The 20,362-nt window shown below is 35.2% G+C and overlaps 1 protein-coding gene across 2 annotated transcripts in view; it reads right to left on the reverse strand.

Moving 5' to 3' along the window:
- DUSP23 (dual specificity phosphatase 23) overlaps positions 1 to 17,236 on the reverse strand; it is a 63,672-nt gene extending 46,436 nt beyond the window's left edge. The window contains exon 1 of one of the 2 annotated variants that reach the window (XM_053704825.1): positions 17,135 to 17,236. The gene's annotated coding sequence lies outside the window, so the exon portion shown is untranslated. The remainder of the gene's footprint in view (positions 1 to 17,134) is intronic. The other variant, XM_053704817.1, reaches the window with a different exon arrangement.
- Positions 17,237 to 20,362: the final 3,126 nt, after the last annotated feature.

Consider the following 20,362-nt stretch of genomic DNA (forward strand, 5'->3'; position numbering starts at 1 on the left):
TATGGGTGAAATTCCATGGTTACACATGCTTAAGAACACATTTGACCTGTTTCTGATAGGAATTTGGTTATAACTATTTTTCTACATGGGGATTATGGGTGAAATATCATGGTTACACTTGCAGAGGAACACATTTGACCTGTTTCTGATAGGAATATGGTTCTAATTATTTTTATACATAGGGATTATGGGTGAAATATCATGGTTACACATGCAGAAGAACACATTTGACCTGTTTCTGATAGGAATATGGTTCTAATTATTTTTATACATGGGGATTATGGGTGGAATATCATGGTTACACATGCAGAAGAACACATTTGACCTGTTTCTGATAGGAATATGGTTCTAATTATTTTTATACATGGGGATTATGGGTGGAATATCATGGTTACACATGCAGAAGAACACATTTGACCTGTTTCTGATAGGAATATGGTTCTAATTATTTTTATACATGGGGATTATGGGTGGAATATCATGGTTACACATGCAGAAGAACACATTTGACCTGTTTCTGATAGGAATATGGTTCTAATTATTTTTATACATGGGGATTATGGGTGAAATACCATAGTTACACATGCAGAAGAACACATTTGACCTGTTTCTGATAGGAATTTGGTTATAACTATTTTTCTACATGGGGATTATGGGTGAAATATCATGGTTACACATGCAGAGGAACACATTTGACCTGTTTCTGATAGGAATATGGTTCTAATTATTTGTATACATGGGGATTATGGGTGAAATATCATGGTTACACATGCAGAGGAACACATTTGACCTGTTTCTGATAGGAATATGGTTCTAATTATTTTTATACATAGGGATTATGGGTGAAATATCATGGTTACACATGCAGAAGAACACATTTGACCTGTTTCTGATAGGAATATGGTTCTAATTATTTTTATACATGGGGATTATGGGTGGAATATCATGGTTACACATGCAGAAGAACACATTTGACCTGTTTCTGATAGGAATATGGTTCTAATTATTTTTATACATGGGGATTATGGGTGAAATACCATAGTTACACATGCAGAAGAACACATTTGACCTGTTTCTGATAGGAATTTGGTTATAACTATTTTTCTACATGGGGATTATGGGTGAAATATCATGGTTACACATGCAGAAGAACACATTTGACCTGTTTCTGATAGGAATTTGGTTATAACTATTTTTCTACATGGGGATTATGGGTGAAATATCATGGTTACACTTGCAGAGGAACACATTTGACCTGTTTCTGATAGGAATATGGTTCTAATTATTTTTATACATAGGGATTATGGGTGAAATATCATGGTTACACATGCAGAAGAACACATTTGACCTGTTTCTGATAGGAATATGGTTCTAATTATTTTTATACATGGGGATTATGGGTGAAATATCATGGTTACGCATGCAGAAGAACACATTTGACCTGTTTCTGATAGGAATATGGTTCTAATTATTTTTATACATGGGGATTATGGGTGAAATACCATAGTTACACATGCAGAAGAACACATTTGACCCGTTTCTGATAGGAATTCGGTTATAACTATTTTTCTACATGGGGATTATGGGTGAAATATCATGGTTACACATGCAGAGGAACACATTTGACCTGTTTCTGATAGGAATATGGTTCTAATTATTTGTATACATGGGGATTATGGGTGAAATATCATGGTTACACATGCAGAAGAACACATTTGACCTGTTTCTGATAGGAAAATGGTTATAATTATTGTTATACATGGGGATTATGGGTGAAATATCATGGTTACACATGCAGAAGAACACATTTGACCTGTTTCTGATAGGAATTTGGTTATAATTATTGTTATACATGGGGATTATGGGTGAAATATCATGCTAACACATGCAGAAGAACACATTTGACCTGTTTCTGATAGGAATATGGTTCTAATTATTTTTATACATGGGGATTATGGGTGAAATATCATGGTTACACATGCAGAAGAACACATTTGACCTGTTTCTGATAGGAATATGGTTATAATTATTTTTCTACATGGGGATTATGGGTGAAATATCATGGATACACATGCAGAGGAACACATTTGACCTGTTTCTGATAGGAAAATGGTTATAATTATTTTTCTACATGGGGATTATAGGTGAAATATCATGGTTACACTTGCAGAGGAACACATTTGACCTGTTTCTGATAGGAATATGGTTACAATTATTTTTATACATGGGGATTATGGGTGAAATATCATGGTTACACTTGCAAAGGAAGACATTTGACCTGTTTCTGATAGGAATATGGTTGTAATTCATTTTCTACATGGGGATTATGGGTGAAATATCATGTTTACACATGCCAAGGAACATATTTGACCATTTTCTGATATGAATATGGGTATAATTATTTTTTTATACATGGGGTGTATGGGTTTGATATAAAATGGTTACACATGGAAAGAAACAAATTTGACTTGTTACTACTAAGAATATGGGTATATATATTTTTATACATGTGGATTATGGGTGGAATATCATGGTTACACTTGCCAAGGACCATATTTGACCTGTTTTTGATGGAAATATGAGTATAATTATTTTTCTACGTGGGAATTATATGTGGAATATTATGGTTACACATGCCAAGTAATATATTTGACATGTTACTGCTAAGAAAATGTGTACAAATATTTTAATATATGGGGTTTATGGGTGGAATGTTATAGTTACACCTGCCAAAGAACATATTTGACCTGTTTCTGATAGAAACGTGGGTATAATTATTTTTCTACATGGGGATTATGGGTGGAATATCATGGTTACACATGCCAAGTAACATATTTGACTGGTTACTGCTAAGAATATGGGTAAACATATTTTTATATATGCAGATTATTGGTGGAATATCATGGTTACTCATGCCAAGAAACATATTTGACCTGTTTCTGATAGGAATATGGATATACATATTTTATATAAAGGGATTATGGGTGGAATATCATGGTTAGAACAATATAGTAACAGATATCACTAAGCGCCCTCCAGAGATAAGACCTAGCTTCGGTTAATTGACTCCTAGTAGTCAAATAGATATAAGGAATAAAGGGATAAAAAACCAAAGCGCCACTGAAGGCTCGGTCTGTAATAGCCCAAAAAATACTACGTGGGGTTGAGATAAGATTAAAATCACATCCACTTTAATTACATATAAAATAACTCACATAAAATAATTCAATAAAATCACAAACTTGAATACTACCCTTGATACCTGGGTAGGGTAAGATCATAGGTCTGCAAACGACAAATTTCAAATATCGAATACTATGGTAAACATGGGAGTCGAGACTCCTTGTCCTTAGAATTATATTCCGTTTACTTAACAAATGCCTGCTAGAATAGATAACTCTGCGGCCCAAATAGGGTCAATCAATGCCGTCTGCAGCTGTTAGAAAACTACAAATACATTAAGTGATACGATGATTGTGTGCTGGGTCCAATAACCCTGTGTTAGTTAACAGAGTGTTCAAAGCGATATCATGAATTGATATTAAATATCCTTAAAAAACAAAAAATCAGACATTCAAACATAAAACTTCAAGTGCCTGTGTCATAAAAAGAAGTGAACAGTGTTTCAAAAAACAATCTAAAAACAAAGCATAAATTTAAAATTCCTGTGATGTAATGAAGAGTGTAGCGTGAAATGTCAGAAAAAATATATCAAATCCAATCTGTGCTGTGCAGATTATCAAAATCAGGTGAAAAAAACAGTGGCCACTGTGGAAGCAAAAATATTGATGAACAGTACAATCCAACGTGTAAATGTTCCTTACAACCTAAAAAAGTGTTCCTGTAGTGGTCCTGTAAGTGCTGCAGGAACCGGAAATTAAGGTCTAGACGTCTCGGGTCTCCCAAATTCGAGTTTCCCGCGGCGGTACCTAGAAATAAAAAAACACCAATAGTGCAGACGGTTTTCTTAATCTTCTATCAATTGCAAACGTACTCACCAGTCGACGCGTTTCGGTCTATGCTAGGTACCGTCGCGGGAAACTCGAATTTGGGAGACCCGAGACGTCTAGACTTTACTTTCCGGTTCCTGCAGCACTTACAGGACCACTACAGGAACACTTTTTTAGGTTGTAAGGAACATTTACACGTTGGATTGTACTGTTCATCAATATTTTTGCTTCCACAGTGGCCACTGTTTTTTTCACCTGATTTTGATAATCTGCACAGCACAGATTGGATTTTATATATTTTTTCTGACATTTCACGCTACACTCTTCATTACATCACAGGAATTTTAAATTTATGCTTTGTTTTTAGAAACACTGTTCACTTCTTTTTATGACACAGGCACTTGAAGTTTTATGTTTGAATGTCTGATTTTTTGTTTTTTAAGGATATTTAATATCAATTCATGATATCGCTTTGAACACTCTGTTAACTAACACGGGGTTATTGGACCCAGCACACAATCATCATATCACTTAATGTATTTGTAGTTTTCTAACAGCTGCAGACAGCATTGATTGACCCTATTTGGGCCGCAGAGTTATCTATTCTAGCAGGCATTTGTTAAGTAAACGGAATATAATTCTAAGGACAAAGAATATCATGGTTACCCATGCCAAGAAACATTTTTGACCTGTTTCTGATAGGAATATGGGTAAAATTATTTTTATGTAAGGGTTTATGGGCGGAATATCATGGTTACACATGCCAAGGAACATATTTGACTTGTTACTACTAAGAATATGGGTATAATTATTTTTATATATGGGGATTATGGGTGGAATATCATGGTTACACTTTCCAAGTTACATATTTGACTGGTTTCTGATAGGAGTATGGGTATAATTATGTTTTTTTACATGGGGATTATGGGTGGAATATCATGGTTACACATGCCAAGGAACACGTTTGACCAGTTTCTGATAGGAATATGGGTATAATTATTTTTCTATGTGGGGATTATGGGTAAAATATCATGGTTACACATGCCAAGGAACATATTTGACCTGTGTCTGATAGGAATATTGGCATAAATGTTTTTATATAAAGGGATTATGGGCAGAATATCATGGTTACAAATGCCAAGGAACATATTTGACCTTTTACTGATATGAAACATGGGTATAAATATTGTTTACATTGGGATTATTGGTGTAATATCATGGTTACACATGGGAAGGAACATTTTTCACTTGTTGCTGCTAAAAATATGGGTATACATATTTTTATATATGGGGATTATGGGTGGAATATTATAGTTACACATGCCAAGGAATATATTTGACTGGTTTGTGATAGGAATAGGGGCATAATTATTTTTCTGCATGGGGATTATGGGTGGAATATCACGGTTACACATGAAGATGAACACATTTGACCTGTTTCTGATAGGAATATGGTTAGAATTATTTTTATACATTGGGATTATTGGTGTAATATCATGGTTACACATGCCAAGGAACATTTTTCACTTGCTGCTGCTAAGAATGTGGGTATACATATTTTTATAAATGGGGATTATGGGTGGAATATTATAGTTACACATGCCAAGGAATATATTTGACTGGTTTGTGATAGGAATAGGGGTATAATTATTTTTCTGCATGTGGATTATGGGTGGAATATCATTGTTACACATACCAAGGAACATATATGACCTGTTTTTGATACGAATATGGTTGCAATTATTATTCCTCCACATTGTTTCCATTCTGTCAGTAATGGAGGACATGTATCCTTTGTAAAATTTGCAGATTCCTTATCACTTTTAAACTATGATGTTTTACTCTTTCCAACTAACAGTGACCTAACTTTATATGGAAGAGGTTTGCACTGGTTTTTGGCTGTAATGTAGCAGACCTAAAATCTAAAACAGTGACAATAATGGACTCACTAAGCAATAAATATAACACATACTGTGCTATTGTCCAAAAAATGCTCTATTGCATTCACACTCTCTGTCCCTCAGTTGAGTTTCTTGAAGCAGACTGGACCTGGATTGCCCGAAACAAAGTAATTCTTATAACTGGAGTGCATGTCCTCCTATATTCGTACATTATATGTAGTGGTCTCAAAATATGTGAGGAATTTTGACAGCAATAAAGTTAGACAGTGGATGCACAGCAAAATTCTGCAAAGTTGATTACTCATACCTGACCATTAAACAAACCACAAAGCACACATTTGTAGCAGGAAAAATTGAGAAATACAGCCCACCAATGGTCAAAATAGCAGAACAGGACACACAGGAGGACGAGTACTTTCCCCTCATGTTACTGCAAATCAGAAGGCTGGACATTTTGTTCGTCTTGTTACTGCTTTGGTGATGCTGACCATGATGAAAAACAGATCCTATGGGTCTGCAGCGGTCTAAAGACCGCTGCTCCATAACCTGTCCGCCTGCTCTGAGGCGGCGGGCAGAAATCAACCCAATTGAATACGATCGGGTTGATTGACACCCCCTGCTAGCGAATCTGCAGGGGGCAGTATTGTACCAGCAGTTCACAAGACCTACTGGTGCAATGATAAATGCTGTCGGCATTTATCGATGTGTGGCGGACATGGTACGCTATAGTGGATCATGTCCGTCCGCACAATGATAAATTGACCCCTAAGTGTTGTGTGTCGAAACTGGTATCACCAGAAGTGTGGAGGACAGAAGGGTAGACCAACAACATATTTAATTTGTTTACAGTGCAAAAGAAAATAGCACCAAATTTTAGTATTACTATTTAGTAGAATGTTAAATTGTCCTTTAAAATTGTTTTGGTACATAGCTATTCAAAACAATAAACATGTAAATAAAAAAGTACAAAATAGTTCTGATAAACTGCTCTTAATGTGAATTTAAATTGCCTGGGATAAACTGGATGTTTATTGACATTGAATTTCATTAATGGGGACACAAAGTAAAACACTCTTCCTGTCCAGTTATTTAATAATAGTTTACATGTGTAAATTACCCCTCATGATCTCCCAAGGAAATAACCAGATATTTTTCCTTTTGTTATGTTTAGCATGGACGATGGAAAATTCTCAATTCCAGTCTAAGGGGCCGATTTATCATGCAGTGTATGCTGCAGTTTCTGCATGAGCCTTCAGGCTTGCTGGAAACAAGAGTTAAGGAGCAGTGGTCCTAAGACCGCTGCTCGTTAACTCGTCCGCCACCTCTGAGGTGGTGGACAGCAATCATCCTGATCTGATCAGGATAATTGACACCCCCTGCTAGTGGCAGGGGCAGAATTGCACAAATGTCGGCATTTATCGATATGGGGCGGACATTCATAAATCGGCCCCTAAATATATGAAGCTATCCGCTTGTCTTGTAAGGAAGTCTAACCTACTGTTTCACATCAATACACATGAGTATATGAAAATGCACTTGTTCAGTAAGAATGGACTGTTTTCGGTAAGTCATTTATTGTGTCTTTTGTTATTATGGCCTTGGTATAGACATAATCTATATTGATGTTTGAGATACATGCTCCATCTAAAAATAGTTAGGTTAAAAAAAAAAAATTATACATAAGCAGGGTATCTGCAAATTGAGACCCTATATAAACTAGATGGCTGGTTGAGTTTGTGAACTAAAAATATTTCTAGTGTTGAATTTGTAGAAACGTTTACTTGTAGCCTGTACTTCTTGTAACCAGAAGTAGCAGAAATAGGTCAAATATGTTCCTTGGCATGTGTAATCATAATATTTCACCCATAATCCCCACATAGAAAAATATTTATACCCATATTCCTATAAGAAACATGTCAAATGTGTTCCTTGGTATGAGTAATCATGATATTGCACCCATAATCCCCATGTAGGAAAAATATTATACTAATATTCTTATCAGATACAGGTCAAATATGTTACTTAGTATGTGTAACCATGGTATTCCACCCATAATCCCCATGTAGAAAAATATAACCATATTCTTATTATAAACAGGTCACATATGTTACTTGGGATGTGTAATCATGATATTCCACCCATAATCCCATTATATACAAATAATTATAACCATATTCTTATCAGAAACAGGTCAAATATGTTCCTCAGCATGTGTAATGATGATATACCACCCATAATCACCATGTTCAAAGTATGTATACCCATTTTCTTACCAGAAACAGCTCAAATATGTTCCTTGGCATGTGTAACCATGATATTTAACCCATTATCTGTTATGTTCGTGCAATATTTCCTATCAGACCAATCCTGGCCAGTAGTTTTCTTATCCTAGCATCAAGTGGAAACATAAGGAAAAATCCCAGAACTAAAGTTAACAAATTGAAAGAATGTGGTAGTACAGGAACAGCAAACACAATGAGCAGCAAGGGTTAATGAGGAGAAGGTCAAAGAGCTGAGTAGGGCTCAGAAGTAAGCAAGTAGTTCTATGCCCCTGAGAAACACAAGAAATAAAACAAAAGGAATGCTCACCAGACAGTGCAGGGTTCCTTAAGAGTAGGCAGTTCAATCTTTCTGAGTTTCCAAAAGGGTTAAGCAAATTATGGGTCACAAGGCAGTGCCGGGTTCAGTAACAGGCAGGATGTCAAATCTTTCTGAGTATCAAAAGGGTTAAGCAAAGGAATGGTAGCAAAGGAATGGTCACAAGACACAGGGTTCTGTAACAAGCAGGCAGTCCACTATAGAACACTAGGAAGTTGCTACAATAGCACCCAGGGGTACACAGGGGTAAACCTATTCTTGGGCAGAGATTACATGAAAAGGAGTTACTTTTAAGGCTCGTGGGATACTCCTCTATCAGACCGAACTCGGCCAGTAGTCTTGTTATCCTGGCGTCGAGCCGGAAAGATAGGGAATATCCCAGAGCAGAGAGTATCAGGCAAATGAGGAGAGCGGCACTCACCACAGGGTGGACAGCACAAGGCAAATAAGACAGACAGGATATGGCAACAGAAAATCAGGCCAGCAATTCAGGGGTTAACCAGGTAGCGCAGCGAGACAGGCAGGGTTCAGCAACAAGAAGACAGTCCAGCAATGTAGGGGTTAACCAGGTAGCGTAGTGAGACAGGCAGGGATCAGCAACAAGAACTCAGTCCAGCAAGTTAGGGGTTAACTAGGTAGCGTAGTGAGACAAGCAGGGTTCAGTAACAAGGATCAGTCCAGCAGATTAGCGGTTAACCAGGTAGAGCAGTAAGACAGGCAAGGTTTCAGCAACAAAGTATCAGTCCAGCAGTTTAGTGGTTAACCAAGTAGCGTAGTAAGACGGGCAAGGTTTCAGCAACAAAGTATCAGTCCAGCAGTTTAGGGGTTAACCAAGTAGTGTAGTAAGACAGGAGAGTTTCAGCAACAAAGTATCAGTCCAGCAGTTTAGGGGTTAACCAAGTAGCGTAGTAAGACAGGCAAGGTTTCAGCAACAAAGTATCAGTCCAGCAGACGATCTGTCACTCCCAGGAACACACAAAGTAGCACCTATATTTGGGCAGTGACAAATCGATTGCTGCCCGCTAAAGTACCTGGTGGATTGGCGCCAAGAGACTAACCGGCGTCAGGAGCGTGGAGTGATGACGTCAGCGCTGCACGCATCCTGAGCTGACACAGCCCTAGGCAACGAGCATGGTGAAGACGACGCGCCCCTAGCAACGGCGCAGCGTGACATTACTTACATAGACGCCGGTTCCCGCCAAGGACACACAGGTGATGTTCAGAGCGGCATTAGCAGTACTCGTGGCACACAACAAAAACCCTGTGGGGCAACATTATCCCCATGTAGAGAAATCATTATAACCATATTCTTACCAGAAATAGGTCAAATATGTTACTAGGGATGTATAACGAAATGGCACCCATAATCCAATGCATAAAAATAATTATACCATTATTCTTATCAGAAACAGGTTAAATATGCTCCTTGACATGTGTAACCATGATATTCCACCCATAATCCCTACATAGAAAAATAATTATACCCATATTCTTAGCAGTAACAAGTCAAATATGCTCCTTGCCATGTGTAACCATGATATTCCGCCCATAATCCCCTTATATAAAAACATTTATACCCATATTCCTATCAGAAACAGGTCAAATATGTTCCTTGGCATGTGCAACCATTATATTCCACCCATAATTCCCATGTAAAAAATAATTATACCCATATTTCTATCACAAACAGGTCAAATATGTTCCTTGGCATGTGTAACCATGATATTCAACCCATAATCCACAAGTAGAAAAATAATTACAACTATATTCCTATCAGAAACAGGTCAAATGTGTTCCTCTGCATGTGTAACCATGATATTTCACCCATAATCCCCATGTAGAATAATAGTTATAACCAAATTCCTATTAGAAACAGGTCAAATGTGTTCTTAAGCATGTGTAACCATGGTATTTCACCCATAATCCCCATGTATAAAAATAATTAGAACCATATTCCTATCAGAAACAGGTCAAATGTGTTCTTCTGCATGTGTAACCATGATATTCCACCCATAATCCCCATGTAGAAAAATAATTATAACCATTTTCCTATCAGAAACAGGTCAAATGTTTTCTTAAGCATGTGTAACCATGGTATTTCACCCATAATCCCCATGTATAAAAATAATTAGAACCATATTCCTATCAGAAACAGGTCAAATGTGTTCTTCTGCATGTGTAACCATGATATTCCACCCATAATCCCCATGTAGAAAAATAATTATAACCATGTTCCTATCAGAAACAGGTCAAATGTGTTCCTCTGCATGTGTAACCATGATATTTCACCCATAATCCCCATGTAGAATAATAGTTATAACCAAATTCCTATCAGAAACAGGTCAAATGTGTTCTTAAGCATGTGTAACCATGGTATTTCACCCATAATCCCCATGTATAAAAATAATTAGAACCATATTCCTATCAGAAACAGGTCAAATGTGTTCCTCTGCATGTGTAACCATGATATTTCACCCATAATCCCCATATATAAAAATAATTATAACCATATTCCTATCAGAAACAGGTCAAATGTGTTCCTCTGCATGTGTAACCATGATATTTCACCCATAATCCCCATGTATAACAATAATTATAACCATATTCCTATCAGAAACAGGTAAAATGTGTTCCTCTGCATGTGTAACCATGATATTTCACCCATAATCCCCATGTATAAAAATAATTAGAACCATATTCCTATCAGAAACAGGTAAAATGTGTTCCTCTGCATGTGTAACCATGATATTTCACCCATAATCCCCATGTATAAAAATAATTAGAACCATATTCCTATCAGAAACAGATCAAATGTGTTCTTCTGCATGTGTAACCATGATATTTCACCCATAATCCCCATGTATAAAAATAATTATAACCATTTTCCTATCAGAAACAGGTCAAATGTGTTCTTTCGCATGTGTAACCATGATATTTCACCCATAATCCCCATGTATAAAAATAATTATAACCATATTCCTATCAGAAACAGGTCAAATGTGTTCCTCTGCAAGTGTAACCATGATATTTCACCCATAATCCCCATGTATAAAAATATTTATAACCATATTCCTATCAGAAACAGGTCAAATGTGTTCTTCTGCATGTGTAACCATGATATTTCACCCATAATCCCCATGTATAAAAATAATTATAACCAATTTCCTATCAGAAACAGGTCAAATGTGTTCCTCTGCAAGTGTAACCAATATATTTCACCCATAATCCCCATGTAGAAAAATAATTAGAACCATATTCCTATCAGAAACAGGTCAAATGTGTTCCTCTGCATGTGTAACCATGATATTTCCCCCATAATCCCCATGTATAACAATAATTATAACCATATTCCTATCAGAAACAGGTCAAATGTGTTCTTCTGCATTTGTAAGCATGATATTTCACCCATAATCCCCATGTATAACAATAATTATAACCAAATTCCTATCAGAAACAGGTCAAATGTGTTCTTCTGCATGTGTAACCATGATATTTCACCCATAATCCCCATGTATAAAAATAATTAGAACCAATTTCCTATCAGAAACAGGTCAAATGTGTTCCTCTGCAAGTGTAACCAATATATTTCACCCATAATCCCCATGTAGAAAAATAATTAGAACCATATTCCTATCAGAAACAGGTCAAATGTGTTCCTCTGCATGTCTAACCATTATATTTCACCCATAATCCCCATGTATAACAATAATTATAACCATATTCCTATCATAAACAAGTCAAATGTGTTCCTCTGCATGTGTAACCATGATATTTCACCCATAATCCCCATATATAAAAATAATTATAACCATATTCCTATCAGAAACAGGTCAAATGTGTTCCTCTGCATGTGTAACCATGATATTTCACCCATAATCCCCATGTATAACAATAATTATAACCATATTCCTATCAGAAACAGGTCAAATGTGTTCTTCTGCATTTGTAAGCATGATATTTCACCCATAATCCCCATGTATAAAAATAATTAGAACCATATTCCTATCAGAAACAGGTAAAATGTGTTCATCTGCATGTGTAACCATGATATTTCCCCCATAATCCCCATGTATAACAATAATTATAACCATATTCCTATCAGAAACAGGTCAAATGTGTTCTTCTGCATTTGTAAGCATGATATTTCACCCATAATCCCCATGTATAACAATAATTATAACCAAATTCCTATCAGAAACAGGTCAAATGTGTTCTTCTGCATGTGTAACCATGATATTTCACCCATAATACCCATATATAAAAATAATTATAATCATATTCCTATCAGAAACAGGTCAAATGTGTTCCTCTGCATGTGTAACCATGATATTTCACCCATAATCCCCATATATAAAAATAATTATAACCATATTCCTATCAGAAACAGGTCAAATGTGTTCCTCTGCATGTGTAACCATGATATTTCATCCATAATCCCCATATATAAAAATAATTATAACCATATTCCTATCAGAAACAGGTCAAATGTGTTCTTCTGCATGTGTAACCACGATATTTCACCCATAATCCCCATGTATAAAAATAATTAGAACCATATTCCTATCAGAAACAGGTCAAATGTGTTCTTCTGCATGTGTAACCATGATATTTCACCCATAATCCCCATATATAAAAATAATTATATCCAAATTCTTATCAGAAACAGGTCAAATGTGTTCCTCTGCATGTGTAACCATGATATTCCACCCATAATCCCCATGTAGAAAAATAATTATAACCATTTTCCTATCAGAAACAGGTCAAATATGTTCTTCTGCATGTGTAACCATGATATTTCACCCATAATCCCATGTATAAAAATAATTATAACCATTTTCCTATAAGAAACAGGTCAAATGTGTTCTTCTGCATGTGTAACCATGGTATTTCACCCATAATCCCCATGTATAAAAATAATTAGAACCATATTCCTATCAGAAACAGGTGAAATGTGTTCTTCTGCATGTGTAACCATGATATTTCACCCATAATCCCCATGTATAAAAATAATTATAACCATTTTCCTATCAGAAACAGGTCAAATGTGTTCCTCTGCATGTGTAACCATATTTCACCCATAATACCCATATATAAAAATAATTATAACCATATTCCTATCAGAAACAGGTCAAATGTGTTCTTCTGCATGTGTAACCACGATATTTCACCCATAATCCCCATGTATAAAAATAATTAGAACAATATTCCTATCAGAAACAGGTCAAATGTGTTCTTCTGCATGTGTAACCATGATATTTCACCCATAATCCCCATGTATACAAATAATTAGAACCATATTCCTATCAGAAACAGGTCAAATGTGTTCCTCTGCATGTGTAACCATGATATTTCACCCATAATCCCCATGTAGAAAAATAGTTATAACCAAATTCCTATCAGAAACAGGTCAAATGTGTTCTTAAGCATGTGTAACCATGGAATTTCACCCATAATCCCCATGTATAAAAATAATTATAACCATATTCCTATCAGAAACAGGTCAAATGTGTTCTTCTGCATGTGTAACCATGATATTTCACCCATAATCCCCATATATAAAAATAATTATATCCAAATTCTTATCAGAAACAGGTCAAATGTGTTCCTCTGCATGTGTAACCATGATATTCCACCCATAATCCCCATGTAGAAAAATAATTATAACCATTTTGCTATCAGAAACAGGTCAAATTTGTTCTTCTGCATGTGTAACCATGATATTTTACCCATAATCCCCATGTATAAAAATAATTAGAACCATATTCCTATCAGAAACAGGTGAAATGTGTTCTTCTGCATGTGTAACCATGATATTTCACCCATAATCCCCATGTATAAAAATAATTATAACCATTTTCCTATCAGAAACAGGTCAAATGTGTTCTTCTGCATGTGTAACCACGATATTTCACCCATAATCCCCATGTATAAAAATAATTAGAACAATATTCCTATCAGAAACAGGTCAAATGTGTTCTTCTGCATGTGTAACCACGATATTTCACCCATAATCCCCATGCATAAAAATAATTATAACCATTTTCCTATCAGAATCAGGTCAAATGTGTTCTTCTGCATGTGTAACCATGATATTTCACCCATAATCCCCATGTATACAAATAATTAGAACCATATTCCTATCAGAAACAGGTCAAATGTGTTCTTCTGCATGTGTAACCATGATATTTCACCCATAATCCCCATATATAAAAATAATTATATCCAAATTCTTATCAGAAACAGGTCAAATGTGTTCCTCTGCATGTGTAACCATGATATTCCACCCATAATCCCCATGTAGAAAAATAATTATAACCATTTTGCTATCAGAAACAGGTCAAATTTGTTCTTCTGCATGTGTAACCATGATATTTTACCCATAATCCCCATGTATAAAAATAATTAGAACCATATTCCTATCAGAAACAGGTGAAATGTGTTCTTCTGCATGTGTAACCATGATATTTCACCCATAATCCCCATGTATAAAAATAATTATAACCATTTTCCTATCAGAAACAGGTCAAATGTGTTCTTCTGCATGTGTAACCACGATATTTCACCCATAATCCCCATGTATAAAAATAATTAGAACAATATTCCTATCAGAAACAGGTCAAATGTGTTCTTCTGCATGTGTAACCACGATATTTCACCCATAATCCCCATGCATAAAAATAATTATAACCATTTTCCTATCAGAATCAGGTCAAATGTGTTCTTCTGCATGTGTAACCATGATATTTCACCCATAATCCCCATGTATACAAATAATTAGAACCATATTCCTATCAGAAACAGGTCAAATGTGTTCCTCTGCATGTGTAACCATGATATTTCACCCATAATCCCCATGTAGAAAAATAGTTATAACCAAATTCCTATCAGAAACAGGTCAAATGTGTTCTTCTGCATGTGTAACCATGATATTTCACCCATAATCCCCATATATATAAAAATAATTATATCCAAATTCTTATCAGAAACAGGTCAAATGTGTTCCTCTGCATGTGTAACCATGATATTCCACCCATAATCCCCATGTAGAAAAATAATTATAACCATTTTTGCTATCAGAAACAGGTCAAATTTGTTCTTCTGCATGTGTAACCATGATATTTCACCCATAATCCCCATGTATAAAAATAATTAGAACCATATTCCTATCAGAAACAGGTGAAATGTGTTCTTCTGCATGTGTAACCATGATATTTCACCCATAATCCCCATGTATAAAAATAATTATAACCATTTTCCTATCAGAAACAGGTCAAATGTGTTCTTCTGCATGTGTAACCATGGTATTTCACCCATAATCCCCATGTATAAAAATTATTAGAACCATATTCTTATCAGAAACAGGTGAAATGTGTTCTTCTGCATGTGTAACCATGATATTTCACCCATTATCCCCATGTATAAAAATAATTATAACCATTTTCCTATGAGAAACAGGTCAAATGTGTTCTTCTGCATGTGTAACCATGGTATTTCACCCATAATCCCCATGTATAAAAATAATTAGAACCATATTCCTATCAGAAACAGGTGAAATGTGTTCCTCTGCATGTGTAACCATGATATTTCACCCATAATCCCCATGTATAAAAATAATTAGAACCATATTCCTATCAGAAACAGGTCAAATGTGTTCTTCTGCATGTGTAACCATGATATTTCACCCATAATCCCTATGTATAAAAATAATTAGAACCATATTCCTATCAGAAACAGGTTAAATGTGTTCTTCTGCATGTGCAACCATTATATTTAACCCATAATCCCCATGTAGAAAAATAGTTATAACCATATTCTTATCAGAAATTAAAATTTTCCTTGGCATGTGTAACCCATAATCCCCGTGTTTAAAACATCTATTCACAGGTTGCTATCAAAACAGGTTAAATGTGTTGCTTTGCACATACATGTACTATATTAAATTAGTAATGTAGTCCCACAAAAGTATTTTTCTATTATATTATTTAATGTGATTCCATTATACAACTGTATATATGTCAGCAAGTGAATAGTTAAACATTTGCAACTACTGTTTGCAACTTAGTATCAAGCAGTGCAGAAAAGAACAACATAATTTGAGTTACAGCAGAGTCATTACCATGAATGTGTGTAGAAAGTATAATGACATCTAGTGATAGTGTTTAGCATTGCAGCCAATCATCCCATCATCCCAATCATCCCAATATGCAGTTTAGTATGTCCCTTTCCGTGGACACCTTGTGTTCAGGGTTACCTTGTCATTGATGTACCACAAATTAACAAAAGTCCATACAAAAGCCAGCACACATATGTGCAGTCATAATTTACTGTACTGCAACACTGACATCTAAAACATTATATATATATATATATATATATATATATACACATACACTGTCCTTACAGCTGTATATATACAGTATTTCCAGTTTAAAATGGAATAGAATATGCACCATTTACTCCAAAACACATACTGTGCAATGAGATTTTGTTCTAAAAATCGATCTTGAATACTGAACTTAAAAAATAAATGTATAAATGCATGAAAATGATCACACTTATCTGATCTTAGATCACAGCAATTGAAACTGAAATGTATCAGAATGTCTTGCATGAAAACGTGGCTTTATAGTATAGAGGATTTTGTATCAGAGCGATCAGGCTGCTCACATCACATTTTGCACTAACCTGGAGTGGACTGGAGAACTCAGTTTGTCTTGATAGTTTAAACATAGCACACACCGATGAAAGACTACAATTGCCCCACTTCCTGTTACGTCATAAGACAAGGCCAAGGGACTGTCTAACAAAAAGGAAGGAAAGCAGTAAGCAATTTAAGGGATCGTCTGTAATATGTGATTTTTTTTTTATTGAAATAGATTCACATTGCTCGATTTTTACACGTGAGGGCTTTATGCATTATTCTCAACACATTTAAACAAACCATTACCATAAATAATGATACAGTATTGCTAGTAATACACTAAACCAACTTACTTATTTAAACGTATAAATTATATTATCATCTATAAATGAAGACAAGATAAGAAAGGCAGAGTGGGATAGAAGAATTATAGGACCCTGCTCCTAGATCGTTTTATCAAAGTCAAGTTCACCTAAATATGGTGCTGTGTCACTGGTCATTTTTAGGACATAACATTTGTATTAAAACTCATACATTTATAAAATGTGGCTCTTAACCTTTTCATTACCTGGACTTTCAGACACACACTTGCCCAAAATACCTGTCGTAGAATTTTTAGCATTTTGCTATCACTCCATTCAAACAGAAATAGAGACTTGTTGTTTTTTTATTTACCTATCAATAATACCTATGTATATTTTAAAGTAGACAACCCAAGGTATTGATCTAAGCCGATTTTGGTATATTTCATGCCAACGCTTCACCGCCAATTCCGCCAAATGCAATAAAAAAAATATATTGGTCCTTTTTTTACAAACTTTGGGTTTCTCACAGAAATTATTTTCATACTCAGACATCCCAAGTCTCCCGGAAGCTCCGGGAGTCTCCCGCATTGAAATAGCGGCTCCTTGACGCCCGCAAACCAATTAGACTATCCCGAAATTGAAGTTCAACCTATGGCAACTAACCAATACAATTTTTTTTGGTAATTTATTATACAATTCATTCTTCAGCTAGTAACAGAGCGTGTATAACATTCTGTTTTGTGTGATGACATCACACACAACAAACCATTATGCACGCTCTGTTACTAGCCAGTCACTGGTTTGTTTTGGTCTGTGCGATAGCTTGTTGGCCCTTTCCGTTCATCAGTTTTGTGATTGGCTGAATAACTACAGTCCATCCTCTTGTCCCGTGACGCCACTGCATTTGAGCTCGGTTTCAGGAAAGATCTGGCTGCTTCGTTTGCGTTTTATGCTCCAGTGTAAATGCCGGTATAGTCAGATAACCCAGAGGATTAATTGAAGTCAAGTTGCAGATAAGAGTAGTAAGAAGTGAATACAGCGCCAACAAGAGGCCAAGGGATAAATATACTCACAGAGAGATAAAAGAAGATTATTTAATGAACCATGTTAAAAAGCATCAGTAATAAAAGACTATATATAAAAAATGTAAAAAGCACATATAAATAAAATTACAAATACAGGAATATCTTACAGAAGCGGCTCAAAGGGCCAAAGCTGATAATTACAATAAAAACAGAGGTAATAACAGGTGATCAGTGTGAGTGGTACACCAGAATAAGAGTGTATACTAATAAAACAGAATTAGCCTAAGTACAACTGTAGCAAGTGCATCAAGCAAAAAACTAATAAACAATAATACAAACAATAGTGTTCAAAATTAGTGTTACAAAAATAGTGTTCCAAAAAATAGAAAAATGCACTGCAGTGCAAAAAAAAGGGGGGGTAGCAAAATAATTGAGTGAGTGCAAATGGATATAAAAATGCTAGCTACTTAATCCAGTGAGGTTAAGATATAATTAAATAAAATACACAATATGCAATAACATAAAAAATAAAATACACAATATGCAATAACATAAAATATAAAATATAATCCAAAAAAGTGTTCAAAAAGTTGATCAACAAATGTTAGTGAAGAACAAAAATAAGTCAATCAAAACAAAAAAAATGGAAAAAATGGGTGATGAAAAGCAAGGTGAAAGGGATGAAATTGATTCCTTCCAATGTTAGTTACTTTAACAGATCCAAATTCCTGAGTGTGGTTGCTGAAGTAGCTGATTGGATCCTAGCACCTGTCAGCTGCTCCTATGGTATCCTAAAAAGTGTCCCTGTAAAAAAAGAAATTCACAACATAGTGTATCCAATATGAGAATGAAGTAAAGATTAAAGTAATGCTTACCAATATGTCAACGCGTTTCTGCCCTCAAAAAAGGGCCTTTCTCAAGACTAGCTAGTCTTGAGAAAGGCCCTTTTTTGAGGGCAGAAACGCGTTGACATATTGGTAAGCATTACTTTAATCTTTACTTCATTCTCATATTGGATACACTATGTTGTGAATTTCTTTTTTTACAGGGACACTTTTTAGGATACCATAGGAGCAGCTGACAGGTGCTAGGATCCAATCAGCTACTTCAGCAACCACACTCAGGAATTTGGATCTGTTAAAGTAACTAACATTGGAAGGAATCAATTTCCTCCCTTTCACCTTGCTTTTCATCACCCATTTTTTCCATTTTTTTTGTTTTGATTGACTTATTTTTGTTCTTCACTAACATTTGTTGATCAACTTTTTGAACACTTTTTTGGATTATATTTTATATTTTATTTTTTATGTTATTGCATATTGTGTATTTTATTTTTTATGTTATTGCATATTGTGTATTTTATTTAATTATATCTTAACCTCACTGGATTAAGTAGCTAGCATTTTTATATCCATTTGCACTCACTCAATTATTTTGCTACCCCCCTTTTTTTGCACTGCAGTGCATTTTTCTATTTTTTGGAACACTATTTTTGTAACACTAATTTTGAACACTATTGTTTGTATTATTGTTTATTAGTTTTTTGCTTGATGCACTTGCTACAGTTGTACTTAGGCTAATTCTGTTTTATTAGTATACACTCTTATTCTGGTGTACCACTCACACTGATCACCTGTTATTACCTCTGTTTTTATTGTAATTATCAGCTTTGGCCCTTTGAGCCGCTTCTGTAAGATATTCCTGTATTTGTAATTTTATTTATATGTGCTTTTTACATTTTTTATATATAGTCTTTTATTACTGATGCTTTTTAACATGGTTCATTAAATAATCTTCTTTTATCTCTCTGTGAGTATATTTATCCCTTGGCCTCTTGTTGGCGCTGTATTCACTTCTTACTACTTGTGCATATTTTTTGGAGGTTGGTTAGGATCTCTGTTTGGATACAGCTTGGGGATTACCTTAGCGCTTGTACACACAC

Source organism: Bombina bombina, chromosome 1 (genome assembly GCF_027579735.1).
Source record: "Bombina bombina isolate aBomBom1 chromosome 1, aBomBom1.pri, whole genome shotgun sequence".
In the NCBI taxonomy this organism is placed as follows: Eukaryota; Metazoa; Chordata; class Amphibia; order Anura; family Bombinatoridae; genus Bombina; species Bombina bombina.